This window comes from Siphateles boraxobius, unplaced genomic scaffold (genome assembly GCF_051911475.1).
Source record: "Siphateles boraxobius isolate OS27281-9 unplaced genomic scaffold, OSU_SipBor_1 65, whole genome shotgun sequence".
Lineage (NCBI taxonomy): Eukaryota > Metazoa > Chordata > Actinopteri > Cypriniformes > Leuciscidae > Siphateles > Siphateles boraxobius.
This window is the reverse complement of record NW_027509192.1, coordinates 22,455,059-22,474,528: the sequence shown is the minus strand read 5'-3', so window position 1 is coordinate 22,474,528 and position 19,470 is coordinate 22,455,059. Positions and strand designations below refer to the sequence as shown.

Here is a 19,470-nt window from a genome sequence, read left to right as displayed (position 1 = left end):
TATGGCGTGTGTTAAATGGCATATACTCAACAAAAGGAGTCTCTGATACAGCTTTACTTTCTTTAGATGCCGAGAAGGCTTTTGATAGAGTGGAGTGGGACTATCTTTTTGATACACTCTCTTATTTTGGTATTAGTCCGTATTTTATAAAATGGATAAAAAAATTATATTCAAAACCCACAGCAGAGATATTGACTAATAATATAGTTTCTAAATCTTTTCCACTTTCTCGAAGCACACGTCAGGGATGCCCCCTTTCGCCGCTCCTTTTTACATTGGCTATTGAGCCTTTGGCTATTGCCCTACGAAGAAGTGGAGACATATCAGGAATTACAATTGGCGGTCTTGAAAATAAAATAGCTTTATATGCTGATGACATTATATTATATCTATCCAATTTAAGTGTATCTGTGCCTTCTTTATTGTGCCTAATTAAATCATTTGGATCCTTTTCAGGTTATAAAGTGAATGAGTCAAAATCGATGATCCTATTTCTAAAAGGAACGGAACGTCTCAGACCTCCCTTCCAGACCCCTTTAAAAATGCTCATGAAGATTTTAAATATCTTGGTATTGATATCACAGCAGACATAAAGAATTTGGTTACCAGTAATTATAATTATACAACTAAATTAATCACTGAATCAATTAATAAATGGTCATCCCTACCAATTTCTCAGATCGGACGAATCAATATATTAAAAATGAATGTTCTCCCAAAATTCTTATATTTATTTCAATCAAACCCTCTGCCCCAACCACATTATTTTTTCTGTAATATGAAGAAGCTGTTTACCAATTTTATTTGGGCAAATCGACGTCCCAGGCTGAGGCTCTCTCTTTTGTATTTACCATATGAAAGGGGAGGGTTGCAGTTGCCTAATCTTAAGTGGTACTACTGGGCAGCTCAGCTAAGAGCAGCAATGTTTTGGTTTGCAAATGATAATTCTATACCTTGGATAGGGATTGAGGCGAGTACAACTCAGAAATTGCCTTTGAACCTGTATCTGTATTCAGCAACCCTGCCCAAACTGAAAAAAGCCACTTCCAACCCCTTTGCTAAAAATACTATTGTGGTATGGTATGAAGTTTGGAAACATATTGGACAGATTCCACAATTATCACAATTTACCCCTATTTGGGGAAACACTATGTTTACACCGGGGACACATGATGGTGGCTTTAAAATCTGGGCATCAAAAGGTTTGAACAAGGTGGCAGATTTATCTAGCAATGAAACTATGCTCAGTTCCCTTTCGTTGTCACTCCGAGTTACGTCGGATGACGACGAATGGTGTTTCGCTTAGAAAGCCTATCAACTTCGAGTATTACAAAACGAGCCAATGGCAAAGAAATGCCATGGGTCTGCGGAATTTGCATGACGTAACTCCGCCCCACCTCGTGGGTATAAAAGGAGGATGCCGGCAACAGGCAGATATGTTTTCGCTTCGGAGCCAAGTGTATTCTTCACTCCCTAAGCTATCTGATTGTCAGCTTCTTACGAGACGAGCAACTCTCCAGTGTTGGTGTGACGGCGATCTCCCGGCGAGTGCACACTTCCTGCCTATCTGAGCATGGTTTGCCAGTGAGTGTGTTCAGTCGGTTCCGCTATGCCGTCCACGTCTGGGCCAGTCATTCCGCCTTGCTGCACCACCGGGAAGTCTGGTTCGTATGACCCCTCTGGTAAAGTTCTTGGGAGCCTGGCTAGAGCTTCCCAACCTGTCCCGCTGGGTCGCGCGGACGATCAGGCTCGGCTACGTGATTCAGTTCGCACGGTCTCCTCCCCGCTTCAGGGGAGTCCGCTCCACTATGGTCGGTGGCAATCCCCCTATCATGAGAGCGGAGGTTGCCACCCTGCTGGCGAAGGGTGCGATCGAGACTGTCCCTCCAGCCGAAATGAGGTCCGGCTTCTACAGCCCGTACTTCATTGTCCCGAAGAAAACCGGTGGGTTACGGTCAATCCTTGACCTGCATGTTCTGAACCGCTCCCTTCACAGGCTGCAGTTCAAGATGCTCACGGCCAAACGCATTTTCGAATGTGTGCGGCCCCAGGATTGGTTTGGAGCAATCGACCTGAAGGACGCCTACTTTCATGTCTCCATTCTTCCTCGACACAGACCATTCCTACGGTTTGCTTTCGAGGGGCAGGCATATCAGTACGCGGTTCTCCCCTTCGGGCTAGCCCTGTCTCCTCGCGTCTTCACGAAGGTCATCGAGGCTGCCCTTGTTCCCCTTCGGGAACACGGGGTCCGCATCCTGAACTGAACATCTCGACGACTGGCTGATCCTAGCTCACTCTCGAAACCAGGTTTGCGAACACAGGGACCTTGTGCTCCGGCACCTAGCCCGTCTGGACCTTCGGGTCAACTGGGAGAAGAGCAAACTTTGCCCCGTGCAGAGGATCTCTTTTCTCGGTATGGACATCGACTCGGTCGCCATGTCCGCGCAGCTTACGAGCGAGCGCGCGCGCGCAGTCACTGCTGACTTGCATGAGACAGTTCGAGGGCAAGAGTGCGGTTCCACTGAAACTTTTTCAGAGGCTCCTGGGGCATATGGCATCTGCAGCCGCGGCGACGCCGCTCGGATTGTTTCATATGAGACCGTTTCAGCTTTGGCTCCGCGACAGAGTCCCGGGTGGGCATGAGTTCTTCCACCTGTTCCCTCTTGATTTGTTCCCTTTTTAAGTCTTTTTAACTCTTGTTTGCAGTCTTTGTCGGATCGTTGTCATATGTTTTCCCAGTTTCCGTGTGATGGTCTTCGTGTTCAGAGTCAGTGTTTGTTCTTCAAGTTCAGTTTTTGTTTAATGTCTCATTTATTGTGTGATTTATTGTCCCCCTTGTGGGTTTTTGCTTTGTGTTTTGTTTTCTTTTGTTAATAAATCATCCGTTGCTGCACTTGAGTCCTCCTCTCCACTTTTTGTAACTGTAACGTGACAGCGGTGGCGGTAATGCAACAAATAGTTGTCAACCGCCATTTAAAAATTGAAGAAGAAGAATACTAGCTGATTTTAGGCTTGTTCGACTTCATACAGCGCGGCTTCTCCAGAGTGGCTGCAAGAGCTCTGATGACGCCACAGCTCTTTCACGATTCACCGCACGGCAACAATCACGTGTTTTCGCGTTTATTCCAAGCGGCAACCTCACAGAAGTGAATTAAACTGTAATTCATGACTGGCCGCTTGAGGCTGGGAGAAAAAGTGAGTCAAATCTGTGGTTGCTTCTCATTTCTTATTTGTGCATCCTCGTTTCCTTTCCTCGCTTCCGTTCCTCGCGTCTTAGCTCCTCCCCCTTGTAGGATGCGAGGGAAGGCTGCGAGGAAATAAAATGAGGATGAAGGAATCGAATTAAAGCTTTTTTATACATTGGAATAATTGATCACTCGAGCGCCAGTTAACAGCGTCAGTTAACAGCGTCATCAGCAGCGCTCAAAGGATCTGCCCTTATGTTGTTGAAGTTTGGTTATTTAAGAAATTCATAATAAATAATCATAAATCAAGATACCCTGTTGAAATATGTGTGATGTGTGGTTTATTTAAACTGTAAAGTATAAATTAAACCGATTGTGATCGATGTGAAGGGGCAGGAGAATGGATGCGTGCGTTACGTTTAGTCGTAAAACACTTCCGCATAGGATGCACCTGTGTATCCTCGCTCATGACTCCTCAGGAACCCTCCTCACTCCTTGATCCTCGACTCCTCGCGGTGCAATTAGAGAATTGAGATGTCCTTCAAGATGGCTGAGCTCGATCGGTTTCCGGGTCATAGGGTGGAGGAAGGAGGAGCGAGGAGACGAGGGGATATTGAGAAGCACCCTGTATCTCCCCATTGTTAAAAAGTCCAACTTTACAGCAGAAAAAAATATGTTTACTGCCTGGTGTCTAAAGTGGTTTTGGTCTATACAGCTAATTTTACCCTTCATGACAACTGTGAGGGGGGTGAATTTTTTTATAACTCATCCGTTTAAATTATATTAAGCCTTAAAATGCTGCATAATCAAGGGCGTGGCCACTTGAGTGATGGGTGGATTGCGCTGCTGTCTAGCCATTTGTCACATAGACATCATATAGAGACTAGATGCCCTATTGGCCGCTGTGGTGCAAGAAATGCGGCGGCCATCTTAAACCAGTCATACTCCTATTTGCGTTGAATAGCAGCAGTAGATGCCAGAGCACTGTGTCAAGTCAAGTCATCCTCATTTATATAGCGCTTTTAACAATGTAGATAGTTTCAAAGCAGCTTTACAGAGATAAACATATAATTTAAGGTAACAGATATTGGTTTGGTTTTATAGTGGCTCTTGAAAAATGTTTTTTCCAGCTAAAGTTAGTTTTGATTGATTCACTTCCGTCTAAATGATCATTTGTTATTAAATTAGGGGCCGCTAAGACGACACCGCTCTCTCTAAACAGACTTTAAACGTGAACCTGTGATAGACGCTGATGGCGTTCACATGCGCATTAAGAATTCATTCTATAGTTATGTGCGTTTGAATATATGTGCGCAGGTTTGTAATTCCTTACAAACCATGCCTAAACAAACTACTTGTCTATAAATTTTGATGCAGAATTTTTATTTTATCTTATTACTTTGGGTAGGTACGCGAACCGAAAAATTCCACAATGCTTTATCTGTAGAGTGGTATAGGGATCCTCCATAGGGAGAGGCTAGTTGGCACTTCAGCACTACATTGTCATCAGGTCCAGGCCAAAGTCCTTCGTCAGATCTGGAAACGGCCTGGATCCAGCAGGCTGCGGGAAAACCTCGGGATAAACAAAGACACTAAAATTAGCGTAGATGCCATTCTTCTTATGATGTAACGAGTACATCAGGATATGAGGGAAGTGTTCCAAGTTCCGGCTGACCTAATCTAAGCAGCCTAATATTGAATTATAGAAGGCTATAGAGTGTTATGTGAATGCTAGGTCAAAGAGATGTGTTTTTAGTCTAGCTTTGAACTGACAGACTGTGTCTACTTCCCGGACAATGTTAGGAAGATTGTTCCAAAGTTATGGTGCTAAATAGGAAAAGGATCTACCGCCAGCAGTCGATTTATATATTCTAGGTATTATCAACTGGCCGGAGTTTTGAGATCGCAATAGAAGTGAAGGACTATAATGCGTTAAGAGCTCGCTCAAGTACTGGGGAGCTAAACCATTTAGTGCTTTGTAAGTAATCAGCAATATTTTAAAATGTATACGATGTTTAATAGGGAGCCAATGCAGTGTTGACAGAACCGGGCTAATATGGTCGTACTTCCTGGTTCTGGTAAGAACTCTAGCGGCTGCGTTTTGAACTAGCTGTAGTTTGTTTATTAAGCGTGCAGGGCAACCACCCAGTAGAGCATTACAATAATCTAGCCTTGATGTCATGAACGCATGAACTAGTTGTTCCGCATTTGTCAATGAGAGCATATGACGTAATTTAGATATATTTTTAAGATGGAAAAATGCGGTTTTACAGACACTAGACACGTGACTTTCAAATGAAAGATTGGTATCAAAGAGCACACCCAGGTTCCTAACTGACGACGAAGACTTAACAGAGCAGCCATCAAGTGTTAGACGGTATTCTAGATTATTACGTGTGGAAGTTTTTTGTCCAATAATTAGAATCTCTATTTTTTCAGAATTTAGTAGTAGGAAATTACTAGTCATCCAATTTTTGATATCAACTATGCATTCCGATAATTTTGTGAATTGGTTTCGTTAGGTTTGGAAGAAATATAGAGCTGAGTATCATCAGCATAACAGTGAAAGCTAATTCCATGTTTCCTAATGATATCTCCTAAAGGTAGCATGTACAGAGTGATAAGCAGCGGTCCTAGTACTGAGCCTTGTGGTACGCCATACTGAACTTGTGATCGATAAGACATCTCTTCATTTACTGCTACAAACTGATAGCGGTCAGATAAATATGATTTAAACCATGCTAATGCAATTCCACTAATGCCAACATAGTTTTCTAGTCTATTTAAGAGAATGTTGTGGTCAATGGTGTCAAATGTAACACTAATAGAGAGATACAACCACGATCGGATGATAAGAGCAAATCATCTGTGACTCTAATGAGTGCTGTCTCAGTGCTATGGTGCGGTCTAAATCCTGACTGGAAATCCTCGCAGATACCATTTCTTTTAAGAAAGGAACACAGTTGTGAGGATACTGCCTTTTCTAGTATCTTTGACAGAAAAGGTAGATTTGAGATCGGCCTGTAATTGACTAATTCTGTAGGGTCAAGTTGCGTTTTTTTAACAAGCGGTTTAATCATGGCCAGCTTAAAGGTTTTTGGTACGTATTCTAGAGACAAAGATGAATTAATGATGTTAAGAAGAGGATCTATGACTTCTGGAAGCATCTCTTTCAGTAGTTTAGTCGGTATAGGGTCTAACATACATGTTGTCGATTTAGATGAATTAACGAGTTTGCAAAATTCTTCCTCTCCTATGGCAACAAATTAATCAAATTTTACCTATAATGCAGAGACTATAATGCACTCCCTGATGTGATGCTGTAGTAGACGGTTGCATAGTTATAATTTTGTCCCTAATATTATCAATCTTATAAGTAGGGGTGCGCCGATCCGATACGCAGTATCGGTATTGCTCCGATACTAGCAATATTTGCCAGATCGGGTATCGCCAGACGAGACCATTGTATAGCCTACGTATGTTATTGTTATACAACACAAAAGGCACAAAAACATTATAAAGCTCTATAATGTTTTCGTGTACTGTATTCCAAGATTTCTGAAGCCATTACATATAGTTTAATGTGAGGTACAGATATAAATCGTTAAATTAATCTTCACCTAAGTGCTTCCCTCCGCTGCGGCTGTCAGTCATTCTCAGCACTCAAACAGCGCGTCGCGCTCGGGTAAAACAGTCAACACGATGAAACTCTCTCCAAGATGAGTCAATGTTCCTATTATTATACTGTAGATATGTAGATAAAGGTCTATGGTTTGAATAAAAGGACTTTAGCGTGCTGGAGTTTCACATGTTACTTTCAACCGGGTGTCTGTTAGATCACAACACAACTCCTCAGTGATCACAACACTGGAGTAGAGAGCGATATAATTGCTCTTCACACGCACATTAACTGAAATTTAAAACTGTTAAAAGGCTCAAACTAATGAATAAATAAAGAAATATATGTATATCTTATTTTTGTGCTTTGAACGTTTCAATGTGACGCGCTGCGCGCCGTGACTCCATGTTGCTTCGAGCGCATCATTCTGCGCACGGGATGCGCATAAGGTTTCGTGCCAATCTGAATTGGAGCCTTTCATATTACAATACTTTTGCGCGATGGCAGTTTATTGATAGCCTTAGTTGTTCTGTCCAATCTATGTATCATATGTTGCTGATTCATTAAAGAGTTTCGCTTAAAATTTTAAAATAAATGTATTTTAATTATATAGTATATATTTTGTCTGTATAGTTTTACAAAGTAAGGAAAATAATGTTTAAGTCAAGCTTTGATGCCTTTAACAAAAGAATAATCCCAGTCTCTTCCCCACAGTGAGGCATACAGATACAGTTTATTAGGTAATTTGGCACTGTTTTTTTAATTATTATTTTAGCATCGGATCGGTATCGGCCAATACTGAGTCCCAGGTATCGGAATCGGTATCGGAGGCAAAAAAAGCGGATCGTGCCACCCCTATAAGTGAAGAAGTTCATAAAGTCATTACTGCTGTGTTTCTTGGAAACTTCTGGGCTTAAAGCTTTCTTTTTCGTTAGTGTAGCCACTTTTTCAAATAAATAATAAATATTATGTTTATTTTCTTTTAATAGGGTTGAAAAATAAGCAGATCTAGCAGCTTTTAAAGCCTCTCTGTAAGCAATCGAGCTGTCCTTCCATGAAATCCGAAATACCTCTAGTTTTGTTTTCTTCCAGTTGCGCTCCATTTTTCTGGCTGCTCTCTTAAGGGCCCGGGTGTGCTCGTTGTACCACGGTGTTGAACTATTTTCTTTAATCTTCTTTAAGCGCAACGGAGCAACTGTATCTAAAGTGCTGGCAAGGAGAGAGTTAAAAGTTTCTTCATATCAAGTTCTTCTAAGCTATCTGGGATGCTGAGACGATGAAACTGATTAGGAAGATTATTGATAAAGCAATCTTTAGTTGCAGAAGTGATAGGTCTAACATACTTGTAACACGGAGTTGGCTTTGCAGCCTTGGCTAAATGTAATTTACATGAGACTAGATAATGATCTGAGATGTCGTCGCTCTGCTGCAGAATTTCAACAGCATCAACATTGATTCCATGTGATAATATTAGATCTAGAGTATGATTACGACAATGAGTAGGTCCTGACACGTGTTGTCTAACTCCAGTAGAGTTAAGAATGTCTTTAAATGCCAATCCCATTGCATCTTTTCCATTATCTACATGTATATTAAAATCATCAATTAGGACTTTATCTGCAGTCAATACTAATTCTGATAGAAAGTCAGCAAATTCTTTGATAAAAATCTTTATGGTGCCCTGGTGGCCTGTATACAGTTGCCAGCAGAATTCTCAAACTAGATTTATCGTTTACATTATATATTTTTACATTAAGCACCAACACTTCAAAAGAAATATATTTTAAACTAGATTTTTTAGTGGTTTTGAAAATATTACTATAAATTACAGCAACACCTCCCCCTTTGCCTTTCAGGCGAGGTTCATGTTTATAACAGTAATCATGAGGGGTGGACTCATTTCAAGTAATGTAATCGTCTGGTTTTAGCCAGGTTTCTGTCATACACAGCACATCTAGGTTATAATCTGAAATCATATAATTAACTATGAGTGCTTTTGAAGTAAGGGATCGAATATTCAGCAACCCAAGCTTTATCGTTTGCTCATCTGTATTATATCTATTTTTTATTTGTTGAATATCAACAAATATTTGTTGAATATACCTTGGTGACGCGAGGCCGCTAGCAGATGGTCGGTTTAGCCAGTTTGTCTGCTTCCTGACCTGAGCCCCAGATTGCCATGTTTTGTCTCTAAGACAATGAGCCAAATTACTAGAGAGAAGAGCAGCACCATCCCAGGAGGGATGAATACCATCTCTTTTCAACAGGTCAGGTTTGCCCCAAAAACTTTTCCAATTGTCTATGAATTCTATATTATTTTGCGGACACCACTTAGACAGCCAGCCATTGAGTGATGACAATCTGCTAACTATCTCATCACTCCTTCGAACAGGAAGGGGGCCAGAGCAAATTACAGTGCCTGACATCGTACTTGCGAGTTCAAACACCTCTTTAATATTAATTTTGGTGATCTCCGACTTGCGGAGTCGAACATCATTAGTGCCGACGTGAATAACAATCTTAGAGAATTTACGATTAGCATTAGCCAGCACTTTTAAATTTGCTTTGATTTCAGGCGCTCTGGCTCCCGGCAAACATGTGACTATGTTGGCTGGTGTCCCTATTTTCACGTTCCGTGTAATATAATCGCCAATTACCAGGGCACAATCAACAGAATTCTCAGTGGGTGTTTCACTGAGTGGGGCAAATCGATTTGTTGTGGTAATCGGAACGGAAGAGTGGTTTTTTGATCCGTGACTAGAGCGATCCCTCACTGTCACCCATCTGCCTGGCGGCACAGGCAATAATTCAGCCGGAACCGAATCATGTAAAGAGTTCACTATGCTAGGCGCATCCAAAGTAGAATCTAAAGCTCTAGCACACTTACTATCCTCAATTAAAGTTTGGATGCGTGTTTCTAATTCTGAAATCTTCTCTGTCAGCCTGACTGTTTCCTTGCATTTATCACATATAAACCCTGTATTGCCGACGGGGAAGGCTATGCTAAACATGTAACATGAAGTGCAGGTGACAATAACAGGACAAGACATTACTCACCGTGTTTGTTGACTGATTCTTACTCACCTGGGGCCTCATTTATAAACGTTGCGTACGCACAAAAGAAGGCGTACGCCGCTCTCTACGCAATAATTGGTATTTATAAAAAGCAAACTTGACGGTAAAATGTGCGGTCCTTCACGCAAGCTCTGACCCAGGCGTACGCACAAAAACGGGTGAAATGAGAAATGGCGACACCGTCGGCAGATGGAAGAAACACGTGAAAGTGTGTGAAACTGTAGACCGTTATGTAAAATAAATGGCAATACTGCCTCTCATAAATAAAACGAAGCTTCACAAAGCAAGTCTTACAATTAACAGCTTACATGAACACCCGTTTAATCGATCTGCAACAGAAATGCAAATTAACACATAGGGCCTATTTGCAAAAAGAAAAGTGAAATATGTTCTGCAATAATATTGGCATGTTATACAATTCATCCTCATAAATAAGATGGTAAACAGAACGAAATAATGTACAAAACTGATATTCTCGCCAATGTGTCCGTCTGGCGGAGCAGATATAGATGCAATTAGATAGTCAGTCAGATAGACAGATAGATAATTAGGGAGATAGATAGATAGATAGATAGATAGATTATTTGTCCACTGGGGAAAGTTGTTTTAGTAAAAATGTCTTCATCAGCTACGGAATCATGGTATTCATGCATATGCCATTATTTTGTTTTATTTTAGATAAAATAACGTATGACGTATGTCTCAAACATTCAGAAAACTGCTAGAAATTACATTTGCGCTGAACTATTTCCCATTTCCAAGTAGATTATAACCGCAATTTTAATCTATTAAAATTAAATGGATGCAATTAAATGGATGGAAATAAAATGCCCCATCACAATGCGTAATGACGCACAATGGCTGATCTTGCGCTCTTAGAAGATGTGGAAAATGGAAGGATTCGGAGTGAACGCATCTTCAGACAGCAAGAAGACTTGCTGGCAAATGAGGCAAATGTCCGACCATTTCTTTTTTATTTCGGCCACAGTCCGATGTTGTGAGGCTACAGCATTTACTGCGTCTGCAACCATTTGCCACTCAAATGCCTTTTTGACATTAGTAATGCCCACACTGTGCCCTCCAAACAACATTTTTCTCCTCTTTTCCACTTCGCCACGATAACTTCTAATTCACATTGAGTGAAGTTACGTTTTTTTGATTTCCTCTCTGTGTTCACCATGCTTTCGCAATCGATGAATATTAACTTGTGGGCGTTTCACGGACTATTTATGGGCAACTATGGGCGTGACATGAAGCCGTAAAAGCTGCGCTATATTTAGAATTGGTTGTGATTTATTAAGGGAAAAATGCGTAGGATGTGCGTGCGCACGGTTTTATAAATCTGAATATTTCTGTGCGTACGCACGTCCTATGTTTCATTCGTACGCCACTTCTGACGCAAGTCCTACGCAAAGTTTTATAAATGAGGCCCCTGGGCTTTTTATGAACTCAGAGGCGCGGGCGCGCGAGAGAAAAATAAATAAATAACTGAGCGCACGGGTGGCGCGTTAACACAGTAGCGCGGGAAGGGGGGTGCTGCGGGGGCTGCAGCCCCCCTCGTCATAGCATCAGCCCCCCCTGGTGGGGGGCTGTGGTGGACTATAATATTATACTTAAAAACGTGAGGAAAAAATGTAAAATATACATAACATACTGTGTATGGGATAAAAATTATGGGCAGTAAGATATAAACTGATGATTTATTTTAATATTTCGTGAATCGTTGATATACGCCTACTCCTAAGACAGGAAGTGCTTCCGTCACGTCATACTAATTTGGTCATGGCTAGCAATAAGCAGCAGAAACGTATTTCTGACTTTTTTTCGAGTAACACCACGGTTAAGAAAAGTAAAATAAATAGTAGTCATGGGAAAAATTCTCAAACAAAGGATGTCAACAACAACGACGATGAAACGACGACTGAACCCGCGCCAAAGGCTGACACTGACACGAAACTCAGTTCAAAGCCTCGTTAGGCCTATATCAGCATCCGCGAGCAGCGAGGTTTGTGAGCTGGACGTTATGGACTCTGCTGAGGTCGGGACACATAATCGGATGGCTGCCAGGGAAGATGACAAGCCCTACCAACCCAGGATGAAATTTCCAGGCAGGAGATTTGGTGGGGAAACGTTCGAGCGTTCATTTCAATGTGGATGGTTTGACAAATGGAGATTGTTGCATTGCATCAGAGAATCTGACTCTGTGATTTGTTTTATATGTGCTAAAGCCATGGATAAAGGATTACTGCGCCTCCACAACGACAATCAAAGCTCCTTTGTAAAGGCTGGTGTTGGATATAGTAACTGGAAGAAAGCTCGTGATAAATTTGCTCAACATGAGTTGTCCGAATTGCACTCGGATTCAGTGCGTGCTTTGGAATCCTTAAAATTAACACCAATCAACGCTGTGATCTCGGATATTGCCGCTCGAGACCAGGCTACGGGTAGGGCTGTGCTGGAGCTTTTTTTCCTCTCAATCAAGCCCCTGGGCCGCGAAGCGTTGCCACTCAGAGGGCACGCTCACCGAGATGGAGTACTCTGGCAGTTAATGCTGGAGAGGACACACGCTCTCCCGAAAGAAAGAGAATTGATGTTACGGAGAGACAATTGGATGTCCGATACAATTCAAAACGAAATTCTCGGGATGTTTGCTCATGCCATACAACGTGAAATCATGTCTCAAACTAGCCATTGTTCTTTCTTTGGACTCACAGCAGACGGAACAACCGATATCAGCGCGAGCGAGCAATTTTCATGTTGTTTGCAGTTTGTGGATTCAGATGATTTAAGGGCACAAAATGTCTTTCTTGGATTTTATAACGCTAGTGACTCATCGGCAGAAACAATGTTTTCATGCATCAAAGACATATTTATCCGTTTAAACGTATCTCTGGAACGTTTGGCAGGATATTGTTTTGATGGTGCGTCCAACATGTCTGGCCGTATAAATGGTGTTCAGGCAAAGCTAAAAGCAGAGTGTCCAGGGTCCCTATATGTGCATTGCAGTAACCATGCTTTGGACCTCGTTCTGCAAGAGGTAGCAAGGGAAGTGAGACTCATTGCAGACACATTGAATTTTGTTCAGGGAGTGTCTGTGGTCATTTCAGAATCAGCCAAACGTAAGCAGTTGTTCAGGTCTCTTTTTGGCTGTGAAGATGTGGTGTGCAATCTTCTGGGGCTTTGCCCAACTCGATGGTGCATCCGCAGCACTGCGATTTCAAGAGTCACCTCTGCATATGCTACACTACTGGAGACCCTAAAGACTCTGGGGCAAGACAAGTCAGTTAGGGCTGAGATTCGGTCTAAGATATCTGGATTGTGCACTCAAGCTAAACAAGCAAGGACATATTTTGGATTAGTGTGCAGCCAGGCAATTTTTGAGCCTTCTGAGGCAGTGGCCCGAAGTCTGCAGAGTGAAAAATCAACTGCACGCGCAGCCCTCGAGTGTGTCACAGTCCTCCAGCAACAAATGCAGAGACTTCGGGGGGATGACTCTTTCAAAGAGCTGATGGAGAAGGTTAACACCGCTGCAAGATGCAACAATTTGAAAATGCCAAATCTCTCCAGATTGAGCAAAACCCCAGCTCGCATCCGCAACACTTCAGAACCAGAGGCTCTGGTGTGCAAATCTGGAGAAGCACAGTGGCGACGTCAGTTCTTTGAAGCAGTAGACTTAATCAAAACTGAGCTTAAAAGAAGATTTGATCAAAATGGAATGAAAGTGGCTGCACAAAGAGAAACGACTCTTATCGAAGCTGCAAACCAAAACCTGTCTGGACTAAATGAAGAAATGCAACTCCCGGAACGGTTTGATCGATCACGCCTACAAATGCAACTAACTCTACTGGGTGGCCTAACTAAGGAGAGACGGTTCACTGCAGTGAAAGAGATAGCTGAATTCATTTCATCATTGCATCCCCAAACTAGAGAGCTATTTAAAGAAGTTGAGGCATTCGTTGAGCTTTGTTTATGTCTACCTGTGTCAGCTGCTCCATCAGAAAGATCATTCTCAGCACTCAGACGACTGAAAACCTGGACCCGATGTACCACAAGCCAGAAGAGGTTGACACATCTGGCGTTAATGCACATACATAGTGACATTCTGGACAGGCTGGATATACTATCTCTTGTTCGGAGATTTATCAGCAACACACCTGAACGCAAGGCCATGTTTGGTGCACTTTAAATCGAGGTAAGAAATTGTTTTAAATCCCTTATACTGCCGCCAAGCATTTTAGCTTTATTTATTTCTGTATCCTGTGGCTGAAGAAGCCTAGCATTGGGCAGCACATCACTAAATAATATGCATGTATTATAGTGATTAAATATGACATTAGTTTATTTTTTATTTTTCAGAAATTATCATCCCAGTTCTCAGCGTTTTCTACCGGAAGCCAAAGGAAGCCAGGCATCCCCTATCTCGTCCGACAATCACTATTGTTAATAAAACATTTTATTTGACTTGTGACTTGGCCTCTCATTTTACGTGATTGATTGAAGTGGGTATCAATGGACAGCGTTAGGCACAAGCTGAGTTTCGGCGCCCTCCAAGTTCACGTGCGATGCAAGTTGTGCCGGCGCCTTATTACATTGTCTGCTATATTTGCTGCTTATTTATTAAATACAGGCAATTCAATTGGTTGATAAAACATTGATCAAAATTAAGATACAATTTATATAAAACGAAAATCTTTTAAAAAGAGTCTTTCTACATAACAAAACTCAATGAATTGGTCAAAATCATGTCTCCAGTCCAGACATATTGCGCATCTCATGATGTATCATATCTTTATCATGCTGCATGCTCATTTTCATAATCAACATTGATTAAATTAAAAAATAACATTAGCCTATAATATTTAAACATAAATATGATACTAAATATGTTTACTTTAATGGCTACAACAAGTATACTGTACAGAGAAATTTCATGTCTTGTCGTCAGTCAGCCACAACATAATGACGTCCAGGGGCGGCGCCAGATAATTTTTAAGCAGGTGCTGAGGGGGTGCTATCATTGACAGGGGGAGCTGCTCGTATAAATACTATTATAAAATGAGCAAAACTTCAATATTTAATATTCAATCATTTTAATTATCACAACTAAAGTTTTAATTTTACTAAATTGAATAAGCACAACATTCAATGAAATATATTTAAAGATGTAGGCCTATTATTTATGTTATTTCAACATAATATCTCGTTATTTCGACATGTGTGTGTGCAGCATAATCTGAGAGTAGCTTATTTCTTTTCGTTTGAAAAATGTATCAAGTTCACGAATAATTGTGCGTGCATTTATTAATCATTATGATACTAAAATCATAAAGTAGGTTATACTACAAAAAATCAGATGAGCCCAGAATATAAACGCAACACGTTTAATTAGCCTACACATTAAGCATTTTCCTCCCATAGAAAACCATTATAAGAACACTTGGTTTAATACAGATTAGAATGTCCCATCATATGTCGAAATAACGAGATATGTCGAAATAACGAGATAAGTTGCTTCCAGAAATTATTATGGGGGGTGCTTTCGGGTTGCTTTGGTCTTTATTGGGGGTGCTGAAGCACCTGCTAGCCCCGCCCCCTCCTTAGCGCCGCCCATGATGACGTCACATATTTTCCAAACCAGGACTCAGCCCCCCTCGCATGAAACAGCTTCCAGCGCGCCTGCGTTAACAGACTAGCGAGTTACTAGCATGTTGTTCTAACAATAACGGAAGCTAGCGATGTCAGGTTAATCTGAGATGTTGTCTAAGCTGTATTTAGTAGTATAAACAACTAGAAATGGTAGTAAATGATGGTTCAAAACAGAAAGAAATACAAAGCTAATACGAGGCTTAGACGGAGCTTACAGCCTCGAAGCAAACAAAACACAGCAGGCAGCTAGGCACACAGGAGCAATCGATCAGGATCGATACATCTATACTGTGCAGCATATTCCTGCTCAAATCGGCGGACCATCACTCGGGGATTACTTTTCACAAGTAAGATTTAACATTTAACATTACTGTACTATTGGTTGTATTTTGTGAACAAAATATACAATGTGTCCTGTATCGTAGCTACGTGTATGACCTTTGCAGCAAAAAAACCTGCGTGAAAATCAGTTCGGTATTCAGTGAGATATGATTAATTAAATGCGCTGGCAGCTCATTGTACCTGCCAAAAAGAATACACTGAGCGGAGCGGGTGACCGGTTTAAGATGGCGGCCCCACGGCTCGTGCGCGCCAATAGGCAGTAGCGGTCGATAGGGCGTCTATCTATATGATGTCTATCGTTTGTCTGCTCTCTGTTAGCCATCACGTCACCTCAGCTAATTCCAGCTGCTGAACTTGCCATCTCTGCCGTGTTTATACTTTTTTTCTGGATTATTTCATCAAATTTAATACACGTACTGACACCTGCAGGATTTCATCTGATGGTACTTTTTATTTAACACTAAAAAGTTAAATAAGCATAATAGTCTATCTGTTCCATAAGATCAACGGTACCGCAGAACGAGTGTGGCCTCTATATCTTAGACGTTTTTAAATCTGAACTCCAAAAAGCAACGAAATTGTCAGACATCAATGAGTGCATGTTCACAGAGGAAAACAACTGAAAAACAGCGCTGGTTGTTCTTTCGATACTCGACAATGACGGAATCCAACGGCGTGGGCGAAAGTATAAGGCGTGTATTCAATTTTTGAAATAATCCCTAAAAAAATTATAAACACGGCAGAGATGGCAAGTTCAGCAGCTGGAATAGGTTGGTTTCACATGACGTTACGCTGCTGCATCGCGGGAGCGCGAAAATTCAGATGGAGGGCAGGAAGTAAAATAGCTGATGTAATGAACTCAGTTTTTTGGAAATATTAATAATCAATAATATCTTGTTATTATTAATTATAAATATTTGGGTCAGTTAATTGGATTAACTTGATGTGGCTGAATTAATATTACAATCAATTAATCAGTTCTTCCAACAAACTCTTTTGATTATTAATTTATTCTAAGAAAACGGTATCTTCCATGACCACAGAAGAATAATTATTTCTTCGCCTGTACAGTACTTTGAGCCAGTAGCAAAAACCGTGATCGTAAAGTGACTTGTATTGCAAACAAAACAGAACCAAATACATATTATGTACAAGTTTTATTAACTAAATATAGATATTTATATGAATATAAATAAACTCAACAACATACACAGATGAATACATAAATAGGTTAGTGATAGGATGAAATTGGAAACCGGAAGAGGGTCTATGAGAAGAACCATCAGAATTTCATTTTCACATTTCATTGAATTGAATACTTGCATTTGTAATTGGAACAATTCTTGAAGTTGTTGAAAATTGAAGTCGTTGATGGTTCCGGCAGGGTCAAGTGGAAGTTGGTTGAGCGTTCTCTTTCTCCAGGAACGCATCGCTGGTTTGGTCAAGGCCTGGGACTCTGTTGAGGCCACGCCGAGCACCCAGGAGAAGTGAGGAAGTCGGAAGGATGGGTGATTGGAGTCGTTGTTGGTTGGAGTCTTTGTTCCAAAACTCTTGAGATTGTCCTTGGTTCTTTGTGAGAGAGTCATCTCTCTCCTGCCTGAGCCCATATCTGGTTGGAATCGAGGCCTGCTGGGCCCTGGGGCCCCCGTGGAGGGGGAGGGGGTTCCCCAGAACAGTGTTGCGGCTGGATGAAAGAACTAAGAGAGGGAGGTCACATGTGGACTGTCTCTAATAAGGCCTGGAGAAGATCCTCCCCTAAGGGTTGAACTCGACCAATCAGAAAGGGGACATGTCTGAGAGGGAAAGTGGCTCTTAGTTGATTTACGGATCTTTGTCCCTAGCATGATTATACCTTCATTAATGCTCAAATAGCTATAACACATCCACACTGCATTCTAGAAGAAGGTGATGTACATCAAAGTGTGAGTCATTAAATGAGGATTATTTAGGTAGGAGGCATGATACAGGTGAGGTTACATTGATCGTTAGTTGGTTGTATACCAGGATACATACCATAATATATACCTAATAGTACAACAGACAGTAAACCATTTACACTGTTTCTTTCACAGTTTTATGCATGTTCATTTATAGATCAGTTAGTCTATGATTAATGCAGCAAAGTCTGTTTTAAAGAGGGTTTCTGTTTCATGTGGCCACATTCCTCGGAGGTCGTAAAATCTCCTTATCATGCCCTGTAACATGACACTGTTTCTGCCCTTGTGTTTGTTCATTTGGGCTGTGTGAGGAGTTTCATAAACCTTTGTATATAATGAATAATTAGTATGTGTCTGATTGGTCCATACCCTACAGACCCCCCCCCCCCCCCCTTTCGATCGTTGTTGTCCCCCCTCAAGGACAACCACGAGCGAAGTTGGAAGTGCAGAGAGATCAGACACACACTTGTCATAGAAGGCTGGAAGGCCATGGTGGCCTCTGGTTGCTCGTGTCTTCTGGAGCGGTGGTCGTTCCACGGCTGGTAATGTGGACAGTAGCCAAGTCCAGGTCTCTGCAGCAGGTGTTGAGGCAGCAGGTGTTGGGGCATTCTGAAGTTCATTAGTTTTGGGGCAGGTGTTTCCTTGTGGTTGCAGGAAGTGGTTAGGCCTCTATGTAGCATAGAGAGGTTTTCAAGCTGACCTGGTGCTGGTGGCCGGAGGTCAGAAGGTGGTTGTTAGCCTCTCAGTCACGAGAGGTCTGAAGGATTGAAGTGTTGTTCTGTCCTTATGGTGGTGCCGACGCAAGCTTGCCTAAGCTGGGGTGGGCAAGGAGTCGGAAGCTTGTACCTTACAGGACTCCTCGGGTGAGTCCTGTGCAGGGAGCTTTTTTGCGTGTGTCAGCGGCTCCAGTAACTCTGAGGCAGGTGCGTCCAGCTGTCCTTGCGGAGCCTCAGATTGATACCTGTGTGAAGGGTATGGAAGAGGATGCTGTCGTTGACAGCCGTTGGTCTTCTTGTGGTGTTTGCAGGTTGAGGGTGCTGTCCTCCATGGCTTCTCCAAGGGGCTTGGCTGGTACCTGGGTTGTTGCCATGGTGACAGTTCTGTGCTGGTCCTGGGCATGCTCAGTCCAGCTGCATTGAATCTGGTTCGAACCTCAGTGTCTAGCTGGTCTGTAAGGCTTTGGGCACAGGTCCGCTCCATGTGGGACGCTGTGATCTATTATGTGAGGTTGTTTACCTTCTGTTTTATACCCATAAGGTGGGGTAAGGAGATGAGAATCTTGATCACCCCGGTGTGGCTGTAACTCTGGCTTGGGTCATGGGTCGTTTGTCCTCTTCTCTCATGGTGCAGTTCCGTTGGCTCTGGTGCCGTCGGATGTCAGCAGCCATGGGTGGAACAATGTTCCTTGCGATGGCTTGTCAGTCTTTTCGGTCTCCTAACCGGTTAAGGTCAGGTTAAGCAGAGGATCTGCAACATTTTGGCACACCTGTGGTGAGAGACTAATGCATGACCCTAGAAAGTTCAGAGCTACGGTTTAATGGGTTCGCTAGATATGTAGCATAAAGCTAGGTATTTCATGTGTAGCTAGCTAGTGAAGTGTGTATTGTATCCTTATCATCTTAGCTGTGGATGTTAGGAGGCTAAAACTTGTGTGGTTCCGAGAGTA

At 42.0% G+C, this 19,470-nt stretch overlaps 1 long non-coding RNA gene across 1 annotated transcript; it reads left to right on the top strand.

The window, feature by feature from the left end:
- Window positions 1-13,933: 13,933 nt before the first annotated feature.
- Window positions 13,934-14,340, top strand: LOC143720482 (uncharacterized). Its single transcript, XR_013196581.1, has 2 exons — window positions 13,934-14,071; window positions 14,236-14,340. It is a non-coding gene; the product is annotated as an uncharacterized LOC143720482 (long non-coding RNA).
- The last annotated feature ends 5,130 nt before the right edge of the window (window positions 14,341-19,470 follow it).